At 45.8% G+C, this 16469-nt stretch overlaps 1 long non-coding RNA gene across 1 annotated transcript; it reads right to left on the bottom strand.

The window, feature by feature from the left end:
* Positions 1–11780: 11780 nt before the first annotated feature.
* LOC120969288 (uncharacterized) lies at positions 11781–15922 on the bottom strand. The gene is made up of 2 exons (XR_006666867.2): positions 15377–15922; positions 11781–13618 (listed from the first exon to the last, which is right to left on the bottom strand). It is a non-coding gene; the product is annotated as an uncharacterized lncRNA (long non-coding RNA).
* Positions 15923–16469: the final 547 nt, after the last annotated feature.

Here is a 16469-nt window from a genome sequence, read left to right as displayed (position 1 = left end):
ATAATGTCTTGCGCACATTGCCTCGCCACAATGTGAGACCCCTCCAGGACGTCTTCAAAATACCACTCGGGCGTGCGGTGCTCCTTGCCCTCAGGCGGCCCGTCACAAGCTTCACGGCATCCATCTTCGCCCACCACACCTTGACACGGGCGAAGGCCATGCGCGCGCCCTCGATGCAGACCGACCACTTGCCGATATCCAGCCGAGGGCATGCATCTACCAGCCGCTTCACGAGACCGAAGTAGCTGCTGGGTATAGCTTCGGTAGGCCACAGCCGAATTATTAAATCCTTCATGGCCAGTTTAGCCACCCTATGCAGCTCGTCCAACTATTTTAGCTGATCGGTGAAGGGCACTGGATGTTCTGGCGCAAGGTATTGCAACCAGAACAGCTTCTCCGTTGACCTCCCTTCTTCGGCTTGGAAGAACTCCGCGGCGTCTGACACACTGCGCGGCAGATCCGCAAACGCCCCTGGAGAACTCCGAATACGGGTTAGTAGGAAATACTTCTTCTGCACATACTTGCTTTACATACTAAATGCCTTACCCGCCGCGATCTTCTTGGCCTCCTGGATCTCCTGGAGGGCGCCCTGGGCTTCAACCCGAGCCTCTTCCATGCTTTGGCAAGCCTTGGCGAGTTTGGTCTCTCGAGCCGAAACATCGCACCAAGGTCTCGCATTTTTTCACAGCGTCCTGGAGCTCTTGCTGGACCTCGTTAAACCTGGCCTTGAGCTTCTTACGGGCGGCTTGCTCCTTGGCAGTTTTCTCCTCGGCTTCGGCCAGGGCCTCGACCTCGGTCGTCGCTCCTACACATATCATGACACTACGGTCAATACACATCATTTATTCTTTCCGAATATATAGCGAGTCATTACATACCTTGCTGGTCTTCTAGTTGCTTCCTCGCTTGGCCGAGCTCCTCCTCGGCCCGCTCCAGTCTCTGCTTTAGTTCGGAGACTTCGGCAGTGTGTGAGGTCGCGGCCAGCAACGACGCCTGCTTATTCATATAAGACACATTTAGTTACTTTCCTGCAAAAATGAATTGATCCTCTGTCCGGCCTTTCTTTCCGAACACCGGACGGTGTCTCAGGGGCTACTGTCTATATTGGGATTTTCTTTTGCGTCGCTTACCTCAAAACCTGTCAGCAGGCTGCCGCAGGCTTCGATTAGTCCGCTCTTGATGGACTGAACCCTCTCAATCACCGTACCCATAAGGATACGGTGCTCATCCACAATGGAAGCGCCGCGTAGCGCTTCCAGCAGATTATCCGTTGCCTCTGGTTGGACAGAGGTCACCGGCGGAACAGGCACACCTCCTTCTCTCAAAGGAGGCTGCACGCCGGACTCCGGAGCCGTATAGGTCTCCGGAACCGTATCCGGACAGGGGCCGAACTGAACACGGCCCCCATCACCAGTCTCCATGGGGATCTGCTCCCCCATGTGTCCGGCGGCCGAGGTTTCGCCCTCTGGCGCCACCCTGATGGCCTCCTGAGACTCTCCCTGGCATGGGAAGGTCCTTTGCGACAGCACCTCGCCGTCGCCCTTGGCCGTGGGAGAGTAAGCGGCTGGCGGTGACTCGCTGTCCATCGCCTTTGAATCCAACGAACCTCTTGATGAGGATCGCTGGGAGCTGTTAGTGGGCCGGACTGCAATAGCATAATTAACCATGTTAATGCCATGAAGATGAGAGGCCGGATATATGGACATATACGACTTTTAATACTGAAGATGCGGCCAGGGGCTTGCTTCGGGGGCGTCGCTTGGGGCAGTTGTCGACGTCCCACGCGGAGTTATCCGCGAGGGGCCCTTCCCCCTTTTGGGTGCCTCCACCTCCATATTCATGGAGGCCGCCCTCTTCTTCCTCCCCCATCAGGGGGAGAGTGGCTTTCCTCCTCCTCCTCCTCGTCATCTTCGGCGGCAGAGGAGTGAGTCTTGTCTTCGGAAGTCACGTCCGAAGTGCCGTTGCGGCGAGGACCACCTTTGTCCCCCTTGGCATTGTCTCCGGCGCCTTGTAGGGTGCCGGAACCAGCATCTTCGCTAGGAGCGGGATGGCTGGTTCCTCGGGCAGCGGAGCCGAACACCGAATGCGCTCCGCTTTCTCTGTCCACACCTGAAAAAGTAAACAGTGAAGTTTTAGATATCTTCCTTGAACAAGCAAGCAGAGGATGCACCTTAGGATAAGAAAGACTTACCGCACTAGCGGGATGGGCAAGATCGTGCCCGCGGTCTGAGTCTATGGCCGGCGGTGTCTCGTTGCCCTTAAAGAGCAACTTCCAGGCATCTTCGTGGGTGGTGCCGAAGAGCCTCTCCAAGGTCTGGTGCTTCTCCGAATCAAATTCCCATAAAGGGCATGTTCGGCTCTGGCATGGAAGGATCCGGCGAACTAGCATCACCTGGATCACGTGAACGAGCTTGATGTTTTTATCCACCATGCTTTGGATACGCGTTTGCAGCGCTATCAGCTCGTCCGACGAACACCAATTTGGGCCCTTCTCTATCCAGGAGGTGAGCCGCATTGGAGCTCCGGATTTGAACTCGGGAGCTGCGGCCCAGGTGGCGTCGCGAGGCTCTGTGATACAGAACCATAGCTTCTACCACTCCTTGACAGTCTCCACAAACGTGCCTGTGGGCCATGTGACGTTGGGCATCTTTCTCACCATGGCTCCTCTGCACTCCACGTGCTAGCCATCCACACCTTGGGCTTCACATTGAAGATCTTGAGCCATAGTCCGAAGTGGGGAGGTATGCGGAGGAAGGCCTCGCACACGCCAATGAATGCCGAGATGTTGAGGAAAGAGTTTGAGGCTAGATCATGGAAATCTAGCCCATAATAGAACATCAGTCGGCGGACGAAAGGGTGGAGTGGAAACCCTAACCCATGGACGAAATGAGGGATGAACACCGCCCTCTCGTTGGGCTTCGGTGTAGGGACGACTTGCCCCTTTGCCGGAAGACGGTGGGCGATTTCCTTCGCCAGACACCCGGCCGCCCGAAGCTCAGTGATGTCCTTCTCCTTTATGGAGGAGGCCATCCACTTGCCTTGCCCTCCAGATCCGGACATGGTTGAGTGCTTGCTTGAGGTGGAAAAGATGAGAACTTGGGCGCTGGAGCTCAAGAATGGAAGGGCAGAGGAAGAGAGAAGGCGTGGGTGAAGAAAGGGAATCCTTATCCCCTTATAAAGGCAGTGAATATCGAACGCCTCCCCACTCGCCTTAAAACTCGCCTATTCCCAAGGGCTGTGCAAACGGCATGGTTGGATTACCCACGCCCGTATTGATGAGAATCCCGCAATAAGGGGACACGATCTCTGCTTTGACAAGACGTGCCAATGGAATCCGCATCTCGAAACACGGAACGGCACATGAGAACGGTTCGAAATAATGACCGGGCAGAGGTGATGTCATCTTGCAAAAAGTTGTCAGCGGATGGGACTCGTGAAATATTATACTCTCTACGGTTGTGTGTGTGGTACTTGTGTTGCAGATCCAGACACGTTCGTTGCGTCCGAAGACTATCCTGGAGTATTCGGAAAGGGGAACACGCCTTGCAATGCCGAAGACAATCTGCGCGCCGGACACCTCGTCATTGAAGCTTGGTTCAGGGGCTACTGAGGGAGTCCTTGACTAAGGGGTCCTCGGGCGTCCGGCCTGTTGGACATGGGCCGGACTACTGGGCTGTGAAGATACAACACCGAAGACTCTCTCCAGTGTCCGGATGGGACTCTCCTTGGCGTGGAAGGCAAGCTTGGCGACCAAATATGAAGATTCTTTCTCTATAACCGACTTTGTACAACCCTAGTCCCCTATGGTGTCTATATAAACCGGAGGGCTTAGTCCGGAAACGGATATAGCCATACAGGCTAGTCTTCTAGGGTTTTAGCCATTACGATCTCGTGGTAGGTCAACTCTTGTAATACTCATATTCATCAAGATCAATCAAGCAGGAAGTAGGGTATTACCTTCATAGAGAGGGCCCGAACCTGGGTAAACATTGTGTCCCCCGTCTCCTGTTACCATCGACCTTAGACGCACAGTTCGGGACCCCCTACCCGAGATCCGCCGGTTTGGACATCGACAGCCTGCCAAAGGCTCTGGTGGTGACGCTGTCTTGGGCTCCACGGTGACCTCCGTCATGCCGTCCTGCTGGTCTTGGTCTCGTTGCACCGATATGGAAACCTTTGCCTGATGCCTCGGGACTCCTCGCCTGCGCTTGCCCCTTCAGCACCAAAGAGGAAACATGACATTGTGCACGCTATCGCCCACCTGGCTCCAGTCATCATGGCTTGTGTCACAGGAACCTCGCGAGGTGTCCCTTGCCTTGATCTCTCCGCCCCTCGCGAGCCAGCCTGGTGAGATCGCTCCCGAGGAAGTCTTGTGTCGTCCGCCTCGTGAGGCTTGGCCCCTCGCGAGGGTCTTGAGTGTTAGCTGGTGAAGATGGGCTTTACAGGGCCGCTGGTGGAGCCACGCCGTGGGCTGCAGGCAGGCAAGTTTGGGGACCCCCGTCCCAGGACGCCGACAAACAACTCTGTATAAGTTGCATGCATGCCACGTGTCCACCAGATGTGAACCGCCAGGGGCACCTACGTAATTGCGCTGTGCAGCCCTTCACCTTATAAATACTCACCCGCGCGGTCATTATCTCCTCTTCCACCTCGCCATCTTGCTCGAACCCTAGCGCCACCGCTAGCTCGAGTCGACGCCGGAGACGAAGCGCTTAGCTGCCGCGACCTCTTCGACGCTGTCCTCACGCCGGCCGCGGACCTCGTCTTCTCCGCTGCCGCCGTAGGTGTCTTCCGCCGCCAAGTTAGGGCACAGGAGTGGACTGCTTGGCATCCGTTCCGCCCCGTCTAGCAGTTCTTCTAGTGGTAAATAAACTCGTTTTTTATCGCTTTTTCGATCTGTTGAATCCGTCCACTTCACCCAAAAGTGGTTTCTAAACTTCCAAATCTGGATCTTTCTATTTCTGCATCTCATATCTTGCAAGTATATTCACTTATGTCTCACAACTAGTTAGATTCCTCACTTGTACTTATTCATGGATTCATACAAATCTGGAACCAACTCACTTCAAATAAGTAAATGTCTTCGCACTATGAGGTCAATGTCTTCAAACTGATTTATCTTCAAAATCTTCTGAGAATGCATATGACCTCTTCCCATTCCCTCACATCTCTAATGTTGTCACTGGTACATGTCCGTGGGAGAATCCCTTGGTTCTCATAGTCTGCATTCATTTGCAGAATACTTACAGCATCACATTGAATCTCCTGAAGCCAGGTCTTGTCTGACCAGTCGTCGGAAGCCATTCATTGTGTTGAAGCCTTTCAGTCTGAATATTATGGCAACTGAAAAAACTGCAAGGAAAGGTGGCAGGCAACACCATGGCAATACTGCTCTGGACCTGCCCCCAGATATGTATGAACTTTACAAGTCTGATCCTGAGGAGAACTACAATCAGTGCAAGTCCCGAATCCAATGGAGCAGAAGATATTGGGTAGAAAAATGGTTCAATTATAACTTTGTCACTCCTGAGTATGCAGAGAAGAATGCTATCAAGCGCCCATGGGGTGATATTCTTTACAAGAATCTGCCACCGAAGACGAAGCCTGAAGCTATTGCTCAAGGCTTCTATCCATGCATGGTTCGAGGGCCTCAGCCTGAAATGCCCACCCATCATCTATTCGATGGTGTCGTGACGATGATCACTTCAAGCGCAACTTTCAGTTTGCAAAGGAGTCTGCCGCCAAGAACAAAAAGGCATTCGGACTCAACTTCAACTCGGTCCATCTGCTCCAAGGCCTGATGGCACACGTGATGCCAATCCCAATGTCACCGGCCCCTTCAATAGCTTCGATGGGCTCCTCTCCCATATTTCCGCACAAAGGGCCACAGTAGATCAATCTGCTGATGATGTAGACTCTGACGATGCTCCTGCACCACCGAAGCAGAAGAAGAAGTCAAAAGCTTCAAAGACCTCTGCTGCTCCAAAAGCTTCGACTGTGAAGCCATTGAATACTGCACCTCTTGAATCCAGTGTGTAGTCTGAAGATCTATCTCGCATCTCTAAGAAGACCAATAAGCCCTAGAAGATTTCTGGGCATGACCTTACTCCTGCTGCCATTATGCGCAATGAGGACAATACCATCGATCTGTCAAGTGATGAAGATCTTGGAGATGATGCTCTGGAAATGTTGACTAAGAGCAAGCAATAGGCCGAGATCTTCAGAGATCTACCTCTTTTTGATGCTGATATACTCAATAACTTCATTGATGAATGGTTTGAGGACCAAAGCATCAACATTGATGATCTGCAGCTGCCCGTGGACATCAGTGTCACCTTTGAATGAGCCATTGCCAACAAACTTGCCTTAGCTCAGAAAATAGTTGAGCTGAACAACAAGATAGACTATGAGAAGGCTCAGTTCAAGAAGCACTTGGCCAAGCTCAGTCTTGCTGATGTGCAAAAATTCAAGCAGATGCTGCATGTGACCTCAAGGACCAGTTCATCAAGAAGCGTGAAGAAGCCAAAGGCTCACGCGAGCGCATGAAGTACTATGCACAGAAGTGTGTGCAAGCGCACAATGAGGCTGAGAAGAGAAAGGCACTTGGGCGTCCTGGCATCGACCCCAAGATGACTGCCAAGAAGGGCAAGAAGTCTGCTGAAGCTGAACCAAAATCTTTAATGCAGGGCCAACCAAGCATTGTCTTCCCTGCCAGCATGACTGGCTCGGAGCCAAAGGTCCCCTCAGCAGCTTCTGAGCAAAAGAGGACAAGGCAAGCTGAGGCTGAAGCCAGGAAGAGGAAGCACAAAGACACCTCTGATGATGCTCCCTCATAGGAAAAGTTGAAGACTAAGGCTTCAAAGTCTTCAAGAAAAGAGCATGCTGCTGCCCAAGAGCCCCTCAATGTTGAACCTATCTTTGTTGCTCCTCGTGCCAACCGCGAGCGCCGCCTTGTGATCCATGAGCCTGCTTCCGCAGAGGCTCCTGCAAGTGAAGAGTTCCTAGTTGTTGACCCCAACGCAGCTGAAGACATTGCTCATGAAGACAATGTTGATGATGATGAAGTCCTTCCTCAGCTTGAACCCAATCCGGTATCATCGCCTGCTCCCACGAGCAATGAACTCATTAGCATTGGTCGTCCATTGACACCAGTTACTCAAGATGATTCATGGGTAGAGCAACAACCAGACACCCCCCTACAAGATGAGATCCCCCGTACTCCACCAGCTCAAGTCACCACTCCGGTGCTTGATGATGATTACATGCAACAGACCACTCCCTCTCCAAAGGTGTCGCCAGCATTTCGCAGGCTTCACAAAGCCCTCGAGCTCCAGGTCTCCATGTCAAGCATTCCAAAAGAAGATGTGCAACAAACCAGCTCAGTAGCACGTCAAGTGTTCCCTGAAGCCACCCCTTCTGCGTCTACTCGTGTGTCTGAAGCCAAAGCTACTGAAGACATTCCGACTGCATCAGCCGATGAAGAGAGAGAAGAAGAGAGAGAGATGTTATTCCCCCCGTCAGTGATCCCATAGTGCAAGAAGAGAATGTGATCGTGCCTGACCCTCCTATTGTTGACGCAATGGAGGTTGAAACCAATGAGGCTGCCACCACCAACACCACTGAAGCCAATGACACTGTCATGGCTGAAGACAATGTGGAGCCCGAAGTCAATGTTGCAACTGACAACATTGTGCAGCCAGTCACTTATGATGTAGCCGTTCCTCCACCAAGGCCTCATGCAATGGAACACACGTACAATCATGGTGGTGAGCTTGTCACGGTGAGATGGCCTATCATGGTTCCACCCACTGCTCCTGGCCCTCAATATGATTATCATGTGGAGCAAAGGCCTCAAACTCAGAAGCCAAAGCCAAGGCTGCCTAGGCTTCCCAGTGTTGCAACAACTCAAGGCTCGTTCAGTGTGCTAAGCTTCAGAGAGCACACCACATTCTTCAACAGCGCCAAGAACCCATACAAGAAGCCCAAGATCTCCTCTGACAGGTTTCGGAGCCATCAGCAACGAAGCTACGACTCCCGCATCTTATACAACCAAGACCGGATTTTTCCTCATAAGCATCTGGATTGTGATGCTATGGCTGGGCTGCCATGCCTTGAAGAGGCCCTTGACTGTTTCACAGACGTTGGGCTGCTGCCATTTGTGACTGACAAAGAGCACTGGAACGAAGAGCTTCTGCTGCAGTTTTATGCCACATTGCACATTCGAGGCTACAACAGGGATCCGAAGACTTGGATCCTTGAGTGGATGACAGGTGACGTACATCATGAAGCCAAAGCTCAAGACATCATTGAGCTTACTTCCCTGCCCACTCCTAGTGAGTTGTTTGAACCTGGTTGTCAGCTTCATCAGAATGAACTGCAGAGCATATTCCAGAAGCCAGAGCCCAACATGAGCCAGATGCTGAGTATGATGAAGCCTTTGCCCCATGATGCTGAATACCCTAAGGAGTTCTTTGTCAAGGACCTTGAGTACTTGCCCTGCACATTTTATCACATTCTGAGGCGTACTCTGTGGCCTATCAAAGGAAAATCTTCTGAAGCCAAACTCGAAGGCGCCATGAAGACATTGGTCTTCTATATCATCAATGGCATCAGATTCAATACCCAAGATTTCTTCATCCGACAACTTGCAGCTTCCGGCATTGATCTCTTTGGAGTGAAGTTTTATGCTCCCTGCGTTATGCGCCTAATAAAGCTTCATTCAACAATCAACTATCAGCCATCAGCGCGCAACCATGTTTTATTCTTGCCTGATGTTGACATGTCTCATGAAGCCATCTACCCCGAGCCTACCAAGAAGCCACTCCACTTACAAAATGCAGAACAACAAAGCTTCATGCAGCCAATTGAAGGCATTCATGTGCCAAATTCTGCTACACCTGCTTATCCTATGGCTAGCAACTTGCGTCTTCCGCATCGTGCCAATACTGAAGCCACTGCCAGCACAATTGCTCAAAGGCCTCAGAAGCGTCCCCGTGTCCTCAACGACCGTGAGCTTGTGGTATCTCTACATCAAAAGCAGGATAGGCATCATGACTAGCTGAAGCGCCAAATGCAGAGTCTCTTGGTTGATGTAAATCGCATTCGCAACTTGGCCACCAAGAACACATTCGTCGCGCATGAAGCCTCTCGGCGGTCCTGGAAGAGCCTCACACCGCTATGCTCTGAAGATGATCTTCGTGAAGATGGCTTCACAGAGAACTTCAAGTTTGACTCCAGGCCTCCACAATATGCAAGTTGGCGTCGAACACCTTCAAATGAAGATTCTGAACATTCATCTTTGGCTGCAACTGTTTTTGCGAGAGTTGTTGATGAAGAAGATGATGCCACTTCACCAACTATGGCTTCACTGCACCTCGATTCTGCACCAGGCCCGTCTGCACCGCCCAACTTCAATGTCGACACTGCTCCAACATGTTCTCCAACTAGGAACGAGTAGATCCTCTATGTCTTCAAACCTTTTTGATCCTTACTGACAAGAGGGGGAGAAGCATATGAGGTTGATAGTCTTCAAGCGGGTCCATATGGGGTGGTTGTCTTATTTTTGCTAAGTTCTTACAACTCTCGTTTTGAAACTATTTGGCTCTTGAGTTGTAACACTTAAACTTGATGGTCGCCTGCTACTCTTGCTGCTACTTTGTGATGCGATGATAAATTCCGCATGAAGTCATTCGGCAGACGCCCATTTCTCATTATGCATTTCATTATCTTCGCTATTCGTATATATGCATGATGAATTGTCTTCGTGAGTTGAAGAGGATCTCCACAAAGTAAAACCTGCCATGTGAATTTGCATTCAAAAGCAAACTATGTATATGCACATCTTCAGGGGGAGCCTGTTGCAACTTATGAAGACAATGACTTCAAATACTTTTATCCCCGTTGAAAACTTCAACCAGTTTGTCATCAATCACCAAAAAGGGGAGATTGTAAGTGCATATAGTGCCACCCCTAGTTGGTTTTGGAGTATTGACGACAAACTTGGTTGAGGGACTAATGTGTTTATGAGAATTGCAGGATAACACAGGTAGTAGTCCCTTATTGATTCAGTTTACCTACCAGAGATGACCCCTAAAAATATGTGAAGACATTGAAGACAATGGTGGTCCATGAAGACATTCACGATGAACATAATGACATATGAAGACCTTCACTTGAAGACTATGGAGTGCGAAGACATAGTTGTTTCGTAGTTTTCTTTTCTTCTTTATTAAGTCATAGGAACCACCGTACTGTTAAGTGGGGTCCAAGTGAACAAAGTCAGAGTGACTGATGTGATGCTCAACCAAAATCCTATGTCTTCGAACGAAGACAATGAGAGCAAATCTTATCCAGAGCTGGATGAGTCAGCTTTGCTTGTAGCCCAAGTCAAGCTGATGCGTGTGTTTGAAATCCAACCGTTGGACACGTGTCAGTTCCTTAGTGACCCAGGGTCATTTCGGACATATCATGTCGGGTTGCCTCCAGGCTATAAATAGCCCACCCCCTACACCATAATTTGGTGGCTGCTCAGAGTTAGTGCACGGCTTTTGTCGTTTGAGAGCAACCCACCTCCGAAGCCTTTGAGAGAGAGATCATTGCGAGGACAAAGCCCAAAACACCTAGAGCGAAAGAGTGTTAGGCATCACTGAAGTCTTTCTATCCGCGTGACCTGAAGACTTGTTACACTTGAGGACAGTGAATCCTCCAGTCGGTTAGGCATCGCGTTCTGAGCATCCAAGAGCCATTGTGGATCGCCGGTGAACGAAGTCTGTGAAGGGTTGGAAGTCTACCTTGAAGACTTATCAGAGTGATTGGGCTAGGACTGGGTGTCCTTAGCTCAAGGGGAATAAGATGAAGACGCGGTCTTCTGAGTTCAATCTCAGCCAACCTAACCAGACGTACAGTTGTCACAGCAACTGGAACTGGTCTACCAAATCATTGTCTTAACCAAGCAACTGGTTCTATCCACAACTTACTTTACCTTTCAGTTTGTCTTCGTGAAGTCATTGCTTGCCTGTCTGATCTAATCGACTTCACTGTGTGAAGACTATTACCTGTTTGGCTTCATACTATCTTCCATTCTGATCCATTCTACCTAGCTACTGATAGTCTTCATACTTTCACTGTATTGCTTACTTGACTATGGCGTGTCTAGTGTAGTCTATCTTCCGCTGCATATCAATAGGTTCATTTCATCTGTTTGTCTTCTAAGACCTCGTGTTTTGAAGACTTCCATAAAAATCGCCTATTCACCCCCCCCCCCCCTCTAGTCGATAACTAGCACTTTCACCAATAACTCGAACACTACAACAAGACAGGACTTTGGGGTTGTCTCACTATCTTCAAGATAGTTTTCCTTAGCTGTTTTATCAGCTTTGTTGAAGACCAACAAGGATGTCTCACTATCCTGAACCTTATCTGCATTACTTCCTTTACCATTACTTAATAAGGCACTCTTCCCCAATATTCTGTTAGCATCTATTATATAATTAAAACAAGAGACAAATAAGCCATCACATTTGTCCACATCTGCTAATATTATTTGCACCGTCTGATTAGAAAAATAATGGCTAGGATTTAAAGTTTTTATGTAACATGTTTTTTAGGGGAACATGTACGTAACAATATATTGGACCATCACATTGTCACATATATTCATATGTAAAGAGCGTGTAAGGAAGGACACGAGGGTGGGCTAACTCCAGAAAAAGAGAGGCTTCGTAAGCAACAATCATAACCACGTATGAGGTTTAGGGGTTCATGGCAAAAGCATAAATACATGAGACAAACCGTTCAAGATACGGAAGCTCAGGTGCAGCCAATTCCAAACATGGACACCGCATCAAAAAACAGTCAAATGTGGACACACACATACAAATAAGACACATACATGGACTACATATAGAACACACGGACTCAACCAAAATTACTCAACACGTACTACTTGCAGAGTCAACCACAACACATAAGAAGACATACAATCTGCAACCTAGCCAGCACACTACCGACAAAATCAAAGTCTTCTGATTCAACTACGCAACGTCGCGCCGCCGGACGAAGTCACACCAAGGAACCTTCTAAGTGGCCTCTCACCTGAATCATCAAGGTTCATAACTTCTATTCTAGATCCAATCTATCTTCCGAGTGGCCTGTCATCTCGATCATCAAGGTTTGTATTTGCTATTCTGCATACAATCTTCAGGTACAGTCTTACTTGACTAGCGATCGTATGATACTTTTGCAGCAAGGGCATACAACAATCTTTGCGAGTTCACAACAAGAGAAGGAGATTGACATTAAAGTACAAGTAATGAGAATATGAGATTTAATCAATTTTACAAGTAATTTGCTTAAGAGCCTCGATATGATGATTCATGGATGAAAAGGTTTAGTCATTACATATTTGCTAGCAGATTGTCCAATTTTGTTTTATACAACAACTAAGTGTATTTTGTCGATATGATATTCATGGATGATAAGGTTTTTTCATACATATTTATTACTTGCAAAATTTTCTATTTTTTATACAGTAACTACTAACTATATTTTGATTGTTCTGACAGGGCCAAAAAATTCATGCTACTATCGGGAAGTTGATAGAATCAATCTATGCATTTAGCAATTTTAAGTTTGCGGATTCCACAAAGTATTACCAACTGAGTAGTGAAATATAATTATTTTTGCATAAAATACAAATGTATAGGAGGTGAAAGGATCATCTAAAGGTTACCCAGATTACTACTTCGAGTTTGCTACAGAGGAAATACTAGAAGAACACATGCAGAGAAAGATGAAGAATGCTCAGGTACCTCTATAGTTTATACTTGTAAATAAGATTTTCAAGATATTAATATTTCAGACTTCAAAATATTTAATCTCCAATTTTACAGATGTCAAATAACTCAGAACCTTTGTATTTCCGCTAGATTAAATCCAATATCAGAGTAAGTGCATAATTCATACCCATCAAATTTTAACTGGACTAACTTCATTGTGGTTAGCATCAATTTTTCGGCTTATACTCTTTATGGGTGAGAAAAGTGGTGTTACTTTATGGGGAAAGTTTTCTAATATTTTGAATGAGGATGTAACTAGAAACCAAACTGTCCTTATTGTGACCTCACAATGGTGCAGAAGTTCGATCGTAAGTTCCTTAATGTTAGAACCTACAAGCTCTTCTATTATTTACCGAAAATATATCTAACGGATTTTTCACTGATAAACATGGTTGTGCTTAAAGTCAACCAATGCCACAAGAATAGGTGCAGATCTAGGTATACCAAAACTTGGGAAATTCTTGACATGCATGGAAGACCATTTTTTACTATTAATCAACTAATTTATCTTGACTCATCTTTATTCACCAATAATGTAAGATACTTATTATACTTGACTCAGTTCATATGTGCAGGAACTCATCAGAAGAAGCTTTACCAAAATTAATAGAGATAGATAGAAGTACGCAAGGAACACTAGAAGAACAAGTGTTTTACAAGAGGAGAACATTACAAGAACTTACTGAAATGAGGCATGAAAACTAGGCAAGTGAGGTAATGCATCCGACTTCTTCTAAGATATGAAGTCACCACTTTTTTTACGACAAAAACAATGTTAAAACCTACAGTGAAAACAAGTCAATATCGGTTATACTGGAACCATATTTTATTTAATTATCTCTCCCACTTGCTGAACTCATTGGATGAGAAATATGAAGAAGCGCCAAAGAATATACAGCAATAATGTCGACGAAGACTTATTTTCAATTAAACTCACGATGGCAATCTCACTTTCGAAACAAAAACTATGCAGTAAAATGAACATTTATGCCTGATAATTAATAGGCCTGAGATGTTGTACTTGAAAGATAAAACCGAGGTAAAGTTGCATTTAATTCATTACAAAATACTCCCTCCGTCCCAAAATAAGTGTCTCAACTTTAGTACAACTTTGCACTAAAGTTAGTACAAAATTGAGACACTTATTTTAAGACGGAGGGAGTAAGTACTGTTTTTGTAATTTCCTAACTAATACATAAGATATTATGCATACATTTTGATGGATGATAATGTGGAAGCCATGTTTAAAAAAAGCAACAAAGAAGCATAACATGGAGGATAAAAGGGTGACTACTTTTGTCAGCGTACATACTTCTCAAATTTTAGAGATGGGCCTAATCTTTGAAATGTATTTTTATTTCGCAGACAAATAACAACAGAGCTTCACCTCAGAAAAAGATGTCAACGGGTGCCTACGGAAGAAGAACCCCACAATACAAATGGGGCTATATTAAATGATGATGGGCGTGAAGAAAAAATGTTAGAATCACATGGACTCTGCAATTGAAAAAGAAAAATATAGAGATATACTGTATTATCAGATGGCTCAGAGGATGAATGTGCCAAGATAAGTGTGCCAAAAAGAAAGGATGAAGATTGTAACACTGGGAACACGAAATGTGTTGAAGCAAAAGTAAAAATTACGATGCTTGAAGATGAAGACTCAGTTGTCATTGTGGCAAAATAATATGTACATTTACTGCAGCCGTAAGGAGAGCACAAAAAATACCAAAGAGGTTGATAAAGGCTCTGAAGTTAGCACTACCAGAAGCAAGCCATATAGTATTTATTCGAAATATGAGTTTCCTACTCTTCATATACCAATTCTCCTATCCTAAAGTCTTTTCAGCTCAAGAGAAACATTAGAAAAGCCGCAATATTATATTCATCGCATAGAAAACCCATTATATGTCAAATAACATATGTATATTGCTTCACGTTAAATAAATGTACAAGTAATATAACTTGTAAATATATGGTAATAACAAATAAAACCATTATTTCCTTTTAGCTCGGTTAGAGGGGAAAACATACATGCAAAGATCACCCGCTATGGAGGAAGTAGGAATGATGTGAAGCTGTAGCAAACTACATAGGTGGAAATCTGACATCATGAACAACTCGACTCAGCCAGCGGACACATCTCCTATCTTACCATTTCTTCAAAATCTGCTTCAGCACTTCTGCTTCATTCTAACGACCATAACTTTCAATTAATAAATACAAACCTTCTTGCATTCACTTAGTTATGTATAAATAATCTAATTTGACAGGGCATGGTGATAATAACAAATAAAACAAAATGTACTGTATAGTGCCATGGACAGAGTACAAGAGCCGATCAGTACTAGGAACTATGCAAAGCAGTAGGACTTACTCCCTCCGTTTCAAAATAGATTACCCAACTTTGTACTAACTTTATACTATAGTTATTACAAAGTTGAGTCATCTATTTTGGAACGGAGGGAATACATTGGTAGAGGGCCGACAGCACCAGAAATGGGAAAGGTGAGAACTCGTGCCAACGAGCTGAGACCTACCCACATGAGTTCGTCGTTGTTGCATGCCCAACCTAAGATCAGCAGAGCTAGGGTTTGAGTACAGCACCAAAACAAAAAATTGGAACATAAGAGACAAGAAGTAGCGCGTGGATAGGTCGGGAATTAGTTTCGCATAAGCCAGCAGTTACATCTTCCTTCGCCTGATGCTAATTGAAGGCAATGGTGTATGTGGATGAGGTCATGAGGAGGCTGGAGGGGATTGACGGAGACGACAGAGACGAATAGGCACCAGTGCTTTAACTTCGAGGAAAAAAGGCTCACATGGGCCTGAATCACGACTGCTGGGCTTCTACCACCCGTACATGGGCAAGGCAAAGTTGGGTGTTTCATATAGGAAGTAAGTATGTCTCAAAAAATAATATAGGAAGTAAGTATCCCTCAAGAAAAAAATTATAGGAAGTAAGTCATTGCCTCAAAAAAAATAGAATGTTAGTCGAGTCTAAAAAAATATAGGAAGTAAGTTAGTTACTTCTACGTGTCAAATCAGAAAATCCCAGTTTCAATTATTTTTCTAAATACCATTGTACCAGGCTCTCAAAAAAAAACTTTTATCTGCATGCATTATTAAGTTATTATTTTTAACCTCTTCTTTTATCCGCATGCATTGCAAACTAATTTATTTTGTACCGTGTATATATTTAGTAGTTTAATAGCTAACATCTAAATTTTGTCTTTACAAATATTCTCACATGTCTTGAGGTGTGTCTTCTCTTGAATCGCGTTTTTTATTTAGGAAACACTCACAACTTCAAACCACTCGCCATGACCTTTTTTTGCATATTGTGCCAATGACGTCCTTCCTCCGTTCCCAAATATAAGTCTTTTTAGAGATTCCAACAAGTGACTACATACGGAGCAAAATGAGTGAATCTACACTCTAAAATATGTCTACATACATCCGTATGTTGTATTTCATTTGAAATGTCTAAAAAAGACTTACATTTAGGAACGGAGGGAGTACAAGTCAAAACACACACACACACACTAATAGTCATGAGCAATATGGAGATATAAGTTATTAATCTGTCAAAACAAGGCTCACACTATCAAGCATATTATTGACCTCTTTTTT

This window comes from Aegilops tauschii, chromosome 7 (genome assembly GCF_002575655.3).
Source record: "Aegilops tauschii subsp. strangulata cultivar AL8/78 chromosome 7, Aet v6.0, whole genome shotgun sequence".
Lineage (NCBI taxonomy): Eukaryota > Viridiplantae > Streptophyta > Magnoliopsida > Poales > Poaceae > Aegilops > Aegilops tauschii.
This window is presented reverse-complemented; position numbering and strand designations above follow the sequence as displayed.